Consider the following 11,779-nt stretch of genomic DNA (forward strand, 5'->3'; position numbering starts at 1 on the left):
CCGAGTTCACCAGTTCAGGTGCCAAAACTGCTTCGGTATCACCGAGTTTAAAAATCTGTAGATCCAAGATGATTTTAGTGGGAAACTAAAACTAAGTTTTTGGATCATTCTTTTGCAAAAATCTCTGCATTTTGTGATGCTCATCCACTCTATCTCTTCTATAAACTATTCACAGGGTCAGCAGTCAGTTGCAGCATGTCTGATCAAAGTGATAGCCAAAATATGTCAGAGCAGCAGGTGCACATGAGTGAGGGCACTAGTCCCTCCAGCTCTTCTGATGAAGGCAGCATGAGCACTCCTAGCAATTTGCCAAAGGCTGCCACGAGACAGAGGAAGAAGAGGACTTCAGATTCTGAAGATGAGGACTATGTGGCAGAGGAAGAGGCCACTTCCAAGAGAGTTGAGCCAGCTCAAGGCACAAAGCCAGGGCTGAAAATCAAAAGGCCAGCAGGCAGGCAGCCAATGTCAAAGGCCAGAATGTCAACTGAGAAGCCCATAGAGCTAGTTGCAGCTGAGGGCAAGAAAAGAAAGGAAAGGGTGAAGAAGACTGTGGCTAGAGTGCTTGTCAAAGCTTCCATCATGGAAGAGGAAGAAGAAGAAGAGGTAGCTGCACCAGCACCCAAGGCACCCAAGCTAATGGGAGATGACATAAAATCAGGGGGAGCTGCTTCCAAGGCCAAGCCAGCTCCAAAGCCAAAGCCAAAGAGGAACACAAGAAGCATTCCTGCAGTTGAGAAGAACAAGGCCCCAGTGCCTAAGACTGCTGCTGAAGAAGAGGATGAAGAGCAAATTCTGAGAAAGCTAAAGCCCAAGATCCCAGACCACAATGATGCTCATCCTGTGGCTGAGGACATGAAGCTCATGAGAGATTCAGGGCTGAGGAAGTGGAGAGAAGCAGACCCATATGCTTCAAGGAGAAGGGCAGCAGTTGACTACAGGTTTCACACCAAGGAGCAGCAGGATTTCTATGAGATTGTTTTGCTAGATAAGAAGCCAATTGTCTGTGACATGAGATGGGTCGACTGGACCTACATGAGGGAGAAGGAGGAACACTACCCAGGAGTATATGATAGCTTTAATGCTTGTGGAGTTGCTGACTTTGTTGGGCAGAAGCTCACAAAGTGGAACAAGGAACTGATCATGCAATTCTACTCCACGGCACACTTTTATCCAGATGGGAGGATCACATGGATGTCTGAGGGTACGAGGTACCAATCCACTGTTGAGGAATGGGCAAAGTTGATTAATGCCCCAGAGGAGCATGATGATGACATGGACATATATGCCAAGAAGAAGATGGACCACAACTCAATGTCCAATATGTACAAGGAGATCCCAAATGAAGCACTTGATACTTTCAAGTTTGGCTCAGTGCATTATCTTCTGTCAGGTCTGCCTACGATCAATTGGATACTAAGGCACACCTTACTGCCCAAGTCTGGAGATCACAAGATGATCAGAGGCCATGCTATCAACTTGCTACATGTGTTTGATGTGCCTCAGAAGTTCAAGGTGATGAGCCTCATAGTGGAAACAATCAAGAGGACTGCAGCAGATCAGAAGAGGAGTTGCGGATATGCCCCTCAAATTCAGGAGCTCATCAACTCCAAGATGGGCACGGGCATATATCTATTGGACAAGGAACATTTGCCCATCCGTCCAGATTTTGAGGACAATCAAGTTGTCATGACTGAGAACGAGCCATCATCTGCCCAAGCATACGCAAAGAAGGAGAAGGCGAGGAAGGAGAAAGCTGTCAAGATGCCTACCCAAGAGGAGGCATCTGAGTATTTCTTGAAGACTAAACAAGAGCAGCTTGGTTATTTGATTGCATCCATGCTGAGGATTGAGCAAAGTCTGGCCACCCTCACTCAGAATCAGCAGAGTCTAGAGAGAATCATGGAACAGAAGTTCTATGACTTGGATGTCAAAGTAACGGAAATTCAGTCTGTAGTGGAGCAGCTCCAGGAGGACATGCAGGAGAGGAGAGGCAGGACTACCACTCATGCCTTTGCCAGAGTGCCAAGAGGTCCGAGGTCGTCTGCCGTGCCAGTTGCTGACACAAGAGCCACCACCTCAGCACCAGCCACAGCCTCAGTTCCACCAGCTCCAGCATCTACTTCAGCTCCAACTCCAGCGTCTACTTCAGCATCTACCGAAGCCTTCGTCCTTGGAGTGATCCGGACTCCACCTCCACCAGAAGATCAAGCCTGAGCGTCGATCTAGCACTATGCATTTTCTAGGAACTTTTTGGTAACTTGTTGCCAAAGGGGGAGAAGATGTATAGATCATAGGCTTCGAGAGAGAGTGTGTTGCCTTTTTCTCTCTTGCTTTATTCGGTGTTTTTTTTGGTTTTTTTGAACTTGTTTGCTTTTGAGTGCTTAATATACTATGCTTGTGAGACATTGATGATCATGTGTTTGATCATAAGCTACACTTAATGCTTGCTTATTGCTATTATCCTATCTATCTTGTGTGATCATTCACTATTGGTGATGAGTGCATGTATTTCATTCTTATCATTTTAAGCGCTCCACCAAGATGTATGTGACATGAAAGAGTAACCCATGACTCTAACTCTTTGTGCATTTGCAGTCCAAAGCAAATTTTAAATATGCACAAATTTAGGGGGAGCTCTTACCTATCACATACTTCTCAAAGCGACGATATATTTCATGCTTATTATCATTTGTCGAAGCTTTGATCTATATGTTGTCATCAATTACCAAAAAGGGGGAGATTGAAAGTGCAACTATCCCTAGGTGGTTTTGGTAATTCATAACAACATATAGCTCATTGAGCTAATGCTATTCCAAGATGATTATTTCAGGAAAGCTCAATGATTGGCATGGCATGGATGTGAAAGTGGAACCCTCAAAATGCTAAGGAAAAAGGATTGGCTCAAGCTCAAAAGCTCAAGACTCTTCATTTTATATTTTAGTGATCCAAGATCACATTGAGTCCTTAGGAAAAGCCAATACTATCAAGGAGGGATGAGGTGTTGCTTAATGAGCCTCTTGCTTCATGTGCTTAGTGATATTCTCCAAAAATCCTCAACTACTTTCCCATATCCACATATGACCTAAACCCTAAGCCAAACTCGGTCCTACCGATTCTTCCTATCCGGCGCCACCGAGTTTCACTTGTCATTAGCCACTGCCAAACCCTAGCAATTCGGTCTACCGATAGGGATCTCGGTCTCACCGAGATGGGGTTGCAAACTCTCTGTTTCCCTTTCGTAACTTTTTGGTCTCACCGAAAGAGCGAATCGGTCCCACCGAGATTGCAATGTAAATTCAGTGTTTCCCCTTTGTAACTTTTCGGTCTCACCGAAAGAGCAAATCGGTCCCACCGAGTTTGCCTGACCAACTCTCTGGTTAGCTAATTACCAAATTCGGTCTCACCGAGTTTGTGTAATCGGTCTCACCGAGATTACGTTATGCCCAAACCCTAACCATATCGGTCCTACCGAGTTGCATGTCAGTCCCACCGAAAATCTCTAACGGTCACTAGGTTTACATTTTCGGTCCGACCGAGTTTATTGATTCGGTCCCACCGAGATTGGAAAACTGTGTAACGGTTGGATTTTGTGTGGAGGCTATATATACCCCTCCACCTCCTCTTCATTCGAGGAGAGAGCCATCAGAACACACACACCATTCCAACTCATATGTTCTGAGAGAGAACCACCTACTCATGTGTTGAGACCAAGATATTCCATTCCTACCATATGAATCTTGATCTCTAGCCTCTCCAAGTTGCTTTCCACTCAAATCTTCTTTCCACCAAATCCAAATCCTATGAGAGAGAGTTGAGTGTTGGGGAGACTATCATTTGAAGCACAAGAGCAAGGAGTTCATTACCTACACACCATTTGTTACTTCTTGGAGAGTGGTGTCTCCTAGATTGGCTAGGTGTCACTTGGGAGCCTCCGACAAGATTGTGGAGTTGAACCAAGGAGTTTGTAAGGGCAAGGAGATCGCCTACTTCGTGAAGATCTACCGCTAGTGAGGCAAGTCCTGTGTGGGCGATGGCCATGGTGGGATAGACAAGGTTGCTTCTTCGTGGACCCTTTGTGGGTGGTTGCTTCTTCGTGGACCCTTCGTGGGTGGAGCCCTGTGTGGACTCGCGCAACCGTTACCCTTGGGTGGAGCCCTGTGTGGACTCGCGCAACCGTTACCCTTCGTGGGTTGAAGTCTCCATCAACGTGGATGTAGGATAGCACCACCTATCCGAACCACGGGAAAAACATCCGTGTCTCCAATTGCGTTTGAATTCTCCAAACCCTTCCCTTTACATTCTTGCAAGTTGCATGCTTTACTTTCCGCTGCCTATATACTATTTGCATGCTTGCTTGAATTATGTGATGATTGCTTAACTTGTCCTAAATTAGCTAAAATCTGCCAAGAACTAAAATTGGGAAAATGTTAAGTTTTTATTTGGTCAAGTAGTCTAATCACCCCCCCCCCTCTAGACATACTTTCGATCCTACAATCTTGATAAGAATGAGGGCCCATCAGCCCAATCCGCGGAGCACGGGCCAACTAGGTTAGTACCCCCTAGTCCAGGACACCGTCACTAGACATATAACCACATCTGAAGGATGCTTAACCACCCATTACAGGGAGAGAAACATACTTAACATTCCAGGTTGTTGTACATGAACCAAAACAAGAACATGACTAAAGCTGGACGCAACAAGGGATCACCACTACTCAGGCAGAACCAAACAAAGTCTTTGAGTAGAAGGATTCCATCCATATACTCTCTTATGTGGACCTCATTTGCTACGCGAAATAGCCTCCGGGAAACCTCCTTAAGCATTTTTTTGTTCTCCTTTTTTTCAACAGAATCACCCATGAATCCAACAAAGTGCACAAGGTAAATAAATGAATTCAAAGGTTTAACTTAAACATGGAGATGTGAGCAAAAAAGTTTCAAACCAAGGAGAAGAGGATTAAGTAATTCATGAAGACATGGGAAAAGAAGTTCAAGCTAAGAGCATCTACAATTAGACTTGGCAAATCCGACCCCTCAAACGCCAGCGGACGCGCCTGGGCGCTTCCGCGGATAGTGACCGGTCACCCCTTAAAAAACGCATTCCACATCCGGATACCTCAAATTAGAAACCTCAAATCCATATTATTACATGCAACGTGAAACCTAATCTAAGCGGAGCTCGTCCAGTTTCGCTCCCCGCTTGCTCGGCTCCGCCCTAGCCATGTCCGGTGACTGGCTGCGCTCCTCAGAGTGTTGGTCCGGTCACCGGTAAGGTAGGGTAGGGCATGGGACATGAGCCGGCCCACGGGACTCAAGGCGTCGTCGTCTCCGATACCCTACTCTTCCTGGTTGGAGCCCGGAACCCGAACGGTGCCCGTGGACGTCAGATCGATGACGGATCCGTCCGGGGATGAGCCACCGACGTCCACGACGATGCGGTTGCGGCGCCTGAACGGATGCGCCATACGGGGCGCCGGAGAATGCGACTCTGCCTCGCCGACGTCCGCCGCTGCGAGGGCTGTCGCCGCCTCCCGCACCCGGTGCCTTGCACAGTGGGCACGCCGTGCCATGACCTCGTGGGGCGATAGTGCGTCCCGAATATCGGCGCGCCATCGGAGGGGTTGCGCGTCCGCCAATGCGTTCGGACGCCGGATGGACCCACGGCCTCCGATGAGGTAGCTATGGCCGGTGTAGCGCCGGGTCCATGCGCCATTTGGGCGGACGCAATGGATTCCCGGCGGATGGACTTCGAGCACAACCGTGCACGGGTCTCCTCCCGGGTGCGGCGGAGCGCAAGCCGGACGGCCATCTCGTCCTCGGGGCCGCGTGGGATGAGTTCGGGGTCGATAGATCTGGAGGTGAAGGACCCGGATCCGGTGCCCGCCATGCCGGAGACAACCGGAAGGAGCCAGAGACGAGCTTGGGTGACGGCGACGAATGGAGGGGAGGAGAGTGAAGTGGCTAGGGTTTGGTCCGGCGAGCGGATGGGGGGATTTTATGTGGGATCGGGTGGGTCAGCGTGGTCCGGGTCCGACGTGGTGGGCGCCCCATATCCGCCTCATATTTGCGTTGGATATGAGGGTGCCAGTTAGCCCAGGCGTTTGAGGGCCTTTTGAAGGACCGTCTGAATCAAACAATCGTAATCGGACAGTGACCGAGCGGTCCGCCCGAACGTATAAAGCAGGTTTAAGAGATCCGGTTGTAGATGCTCTAAGAAGAAGAGGCTTGCACTTGAGAGATGTGCATGATGTCCAAGGTCATGTTGGTCAAGTCCAACGACTTGGATGACAATGTTGGTGGCGTGGGTTTGCCGTATGCGTTGCGGCATCAATGCACGCTTTGCAAATGGTGACGGGCATGGTTCATTGGCCTTGCCCGGATTATTATTTTTGAAACAGAGGTAAAAAAATCGTCTCAATGATTAATTAAGCATAAGAAAATCATCAGTTAATTAACATAAAATCAAACAAAAAGCGGTACAATCCAATCACATGTGAACTATTCCCAAAGTATGCAACCCTATAAATACATGATTAGTCCAACAACTATACGCAACACGTAACGATCATCAACCTCCGCACTGTTACATAGCAAAGACAGCCTCAACAAAAATAATTCGGCCGAAGATCACGAGTGCCACCAAATTCATGAAGACAAGTCAGACCATAAGGACCCTTGTCCGGATTATGAACTACTCTGGAGTATGTTTGAATTGTTAAATTGTTGGTTGGGCATAATTTGACTTTCAATTACTCTGAAACATGATTATTACTATCTCCGTCCCAAATATATGACGTTTTTGCACCTCGCACCGAGGTGCACCTCGACGCGTTTCGTGTCATTGTGTGGACGCCCAGTGTCTTCCCTGCCCGGTCTCCGGCCTCTCGCTGACTACTCAAGACCCTGGAAGTATGTGCAGTTGACGGGGAAACACAGGAGGACTGGACGTGACCGTACTGGCCCCATTCCTAGGATGCTATACAGTGGGTTCACACGCGTGTGTGGCGCAAACAAATCGGATGAGATTTACTGTATCATACCGTACAAAAATCGCATGAGATTCTATCGTATATGCATAGTAATTTCACGTAAACAAATGCAGCGTCAGGTCGCCTTGCCCCGTCGTAGTCGCTGGTAGTGCGATTGACGCAACACGCTAAAGTATCCTTGCCGCAGAGAGAGACCGTGTGCGGGCTGCAGCTACGCATACGCCCACGCGCCTACGCTGTTAAAGTATTAATAGATGTGTCGTGCTCGTGCAAGCACGCAATATACTACTACTACGGCGTGCAGTGAGAATCCAAGCCCGGACCCCGGAGCCCACGTCTGCGACACGCATCGTCGGCTATTTAGCCACACTTTTGGCTTTGACTATTATATTTTTCATGTCTATGACATGTAGGGTTCACTGTTTATAAAAAAAAAATCTTATCTTAGGTGTTGTTAGAACCAAACACCTATCTAACTTGATCAAACTTATCAAGGTTAGGTGTGACAACAGCCCCATAGTTCCCATACGAGCTCCCTCATGCACAGCGGAGCGTTCATGTAACTGCTGCTTTTACGTCGACATGATGCAGCGTATCCTCGCGCTCTGGCCACCGGCCATGTGCCAGTACGTTTGTGAAGAGTTTCCGTGCAGTTCAGCAGTGTACTGGTAGCAGTTGCATCAATCTGCTTCTGCTTGGACAACCCTTTGCGGTACTGTTCGGTCATCCATTCATTGTGAACTGTAGCATGTTGCCTCAGTGGACGGTGGAGCGCTATGAGTTGCAGGCCGCGGCGGGATAATGCATTCTCAGTTTCCTGTACTCTCGAAAAAAGTTTCCTGCCGCAGAGTCCGTCCCGACCTGCTCCCAGAGCGAATCGCTACGGCGGAGGATCAGTGCACGCGTGCGCTTTCACGGGCACCACAGGCCTGCACCTGCAGACACTTCGGTCCATCCGGATCGTTCTTCTACACGAGGCCGGAGGCAGATCCGGTGCGGTGCATCTGCTATTTTTCTGCACGGATGCGCTTCAAGTTTTTTTTTTTTTTGAGGGAAAGGATTTGCTTCAAGTTTTTTTTAGCAGTGGATTCGCTTCAAGTGAAGAGTGATGAGAGAGCACGCACACAGTCGCACAGATACATGATGCAGCCCAGTACGGCCCGAAAAGGAGTTGGGCGGCGATTAATACCCCGACGGCCTCTCTACCAACCATACTACTACTTGGGTTTCTATTTTGTCCGGCCCGTTCACGTTGAATGCAGCGTCCGGCCCTGAACTGCTGGCCCGCGACTCAACAACCAAAAACATCTTGAAATTTCTTCAGGTGCTTGGCCAATCATTCGAGTTCAGGCCATGAACGATATTTTTTTCCTTTTTCTTTTCCGCATATAATGGAACAGTGCTGGTATTAGCAGATGATATTTGACTTGTATTTCCAAATCGAGTGGCGTGTTTTGTTAAAATAGAGAGTGTTGTGTTTCGTAGGGTAGATCATCACCCATGGTTTGGTAAGGAGTGAAGAAATCTCACCGTCACCTCCATTTCACGTCTGAGACTATTAATTATTAAATGAAAATTCCTTCAGAAACAAGCTGAATCAGAGAGCAGCATTGCTATGGTAGCACGGGTGGTAAACTGCAAAGTATGCCCAATCTGGAACCATACTCTAGTTGTCATTTTTTTAACACGCTACAGACACAAACGTTTATGTATACGCACATGCATTCATCAACTCACAGTTTACTCTCATGAACACCTTCAAGAGATCGAGTGGACACATCATGTTCAGATTGACGTGCTAAACGTGCTAAACAGACGTGCATGAACCACATTCCAGTTCAGCTCTTTCTTAGAGAGACAATCCGTCTTTGTTAATAACCGCCAGCCTAAGCGCAATCATTGACACCTGTGCTAATCCCGTGCGACCCATTGGCCGGAGCCCGGCAAAGCATAGGTGTCGCCACATGCCATGGTGTAGTGGAAGCCCTCCGCCGAAGGGGCCCGGCATCTGCACACGCCGCCCATCTTCCTCGCACACGACAACCAGCACTGCATGTGCATGCACCTCGTCATCCGCAGCGCACGTCCCAGCTCACGCATGTTTCTGCAAAGCCAACAAGTACTATGGCCGTGCCACCTCGTGAGCCACCGTCCGGCCGGTTTGTTCGCGGGCGGAAGGCGGGACGGAGGTGCTGGAAAACACACGCGGACACGGGGAAGTGGCCTCTGCCGGCCCCTGCTCCCGAGCGACGTCTCACCAGACGGCCTCCCTCTCCCTACAAAACACGCCGAAAGCTTCACGTCCGTGCTTTTGTCCATGGCTGGGGCAGCGCCTGTGAAGCGTCGCTGTGGACCGTTGTGCGCGTGCGGTTTAGCCAGCTCACGCCAACTCTCTAGCAGAGCAATTTTGTGCGGGAGATTCGGCGGGTGGAGATGCGCGCATCTGCTGAAACTGACGGCTCCTCGTCGTTTGCTTGGATGTGTTTGGTTGTCTTTTTTTTGCCACAAAAGAATGTGGTTGGTTCTCGATCGCCTACACTTCAAGAGAGCTTTTATTTCTTCTCGAAAAGAAAACTTTTATGACCTTCCAACCAAAGGCCATGTTCATATTGTCGTCCCCTTGCTATAATTAGACAATATGTAATTAATTTACAATCACAACTGATAATCGTCATATTGTAGTTTAATTTGCCCGGTATCCGTTTCTAATAGAGCCATGCATTGTGTTGTATCATCCACCCTACAAAGTTGCAGGGGCATGCACCTGCCCAGCCGTGTTGGTCATCCGATTGCTTTATGATCCGCAAAGTCATTGAATCCCACACGAGGACACAACAAATTTTAAAGTTTTAGTTTTTGAAACTTATGATTTTGTCAGTCATAGGTTCTAAAACCTACGATTCTATCGCTCGATTGTATCAAGTTTTAGAAGTTGAAACTAAATTTTAAAACCTCGTCGAAACGTTTTCAAAATGGATCTCATCTAATAGCCCTACAAGAAACATGAATATGCAAATGAAACTTAATTTAAACTTTTGGTTCCAAGTATATGAAAGATTGAAAATTGAAAGCCAAAAGAAATAATGGGTTACGTGCCCGTCCTTGTGTGCTGCAAACCCCCTACCCCACCCACCCTCTTAGGTAACCTTGATCTCCATTGCATCATTATGGGTCATCTCTGACGATGTTCATTGAAACACCCCCTACTTCATGCACCCTCTTAAGTAACCTTGATCTCCATTGCATCATTTTGGGTCATCTCTGACGATGTCCATGGAAACACCTCCTACTTGTCCGTGGACATGTCCAGACATGTGCGGGGAAAATTTCTACTTGTCTCCAGACAAAGTACTACCCAATGACATCCCCTTCTTGTTTGTAGATAAATGGTTGCAACGACTGGTTTTCTTGTTGTCAATTTTGAACATTTAAGCATAGACATTCAAAAGTATCCAGGTGGAGTTTCATGCATCCTATGTATATGTAACATAATAGGTAGCTTAAACACACTAAAACCCTAGAGGGCGCTGCTAAAAGGGAGGTGAAACTCAAAGGAGGTTAGGCGGACGTTGCTGGCGTTGTCGTCAAAGGAGGACCCATCCGAGTCGTCATCGTTGTCCCCGTGACATCTCCAATGGACTGCGGTGACAACATTTGGGTGGGAGGTGGTCGAATAGGATGGAGAGAGAGGGGGATAGATAGATAGTGAAGGAAATATGCCCTAGAGGCAATAATAAAGTTATTATTTATTTCCTTATATCATGATAAATGTTTATTATTCATGCTAGAATTGTATTAACCAGAAACATAATACATGTGTGAATACATAGACAAACAGAGTGTCACTAGTATGCCTCTACTTGACTAGCTCGTTAATCGAAGATGGTTATGTTTCCTAACCATGAACAAAAGAGTTGTTATTTGATTAACGGGATCACATCATTAGAAAAATGATGTGATTGACATGACCCATTCCGTTAGCTTAGTACTCGATCGTTTAGTATGTTGCTATTGCTTTCTTCATGACTTATACATGTTCCTATGACTATGAGATTATGCAACTCCCGTTTGTCGGAGGAACACTTTGTGTGCTACCAAACGTCACAACGTAACTGGGTGATTATAAAGGAGCTCTACAGGTGTCTCCAAAGGTACATGTTGGGTTGGCGTATTTCGAGATTAGGATTTGTCACTCCGATTGTCGGAGAGATATCTCTGGGCCCTCTCGGTAATGCACATCACATAAGCCTTGCAAGCATTGCAACTAATGAGTTAGTTGTGAGATGATGTATTACGGAACGAGTAAAGAGACTTGCCGGTAACGAGATTGAACTAGGTATTAAAATACCGACGATCGAATCTCGGGCAAGTAACATACCGATGACAAAGGGAACACCGTATGTTGTTATGCGATCTGACCGATAAAGATCTTCATAGAATATGTGGGAGCCAATATGAGCATCCAGGTTCCGCTATTGGTTATTGACCGGAGACATGTCTCGGTCATGTCTACATTGTTCTCGAACCCGTAGGGTCCGCACGCTTAAGGTTTCGATGATAGTTATATTATGAGTTTATAAGTTTTGATGTACCGAAGGAGTTCGGAGTCCAGGATGAGATCAGGGACATGACGAGGAGTCTCGAAATGGTCGAGACGTAAAGATCAAAATATTGGACGACTATATTCGGACATCGGAAAGGTTCCGAGTGATTCAGGTATTTTCGGAGGTACCGGGGAGTTACGAGAATACGAGGAAGGAGCAATGGGCCTTAATGGGCCTTAGTGGGAA

The sequence above is a fragment of the Triticum aestivum genome, chromosome 3A (genome assembly GCF_018294505.1).
Source record: "Triticum aestivum cultivar Chinese Spring chromosome 3A, IWGSC CS RefSeq v2.1, whole genome shotgun sequence".
In the NCBI taxonomy this organism is placed as follows: domain Eukaryota; kingdom Viridiplantae; phylum Streptophyta; class Magnoliopsida; order Poales; family Poaceae; genus Triticum; species Triticum aestivum.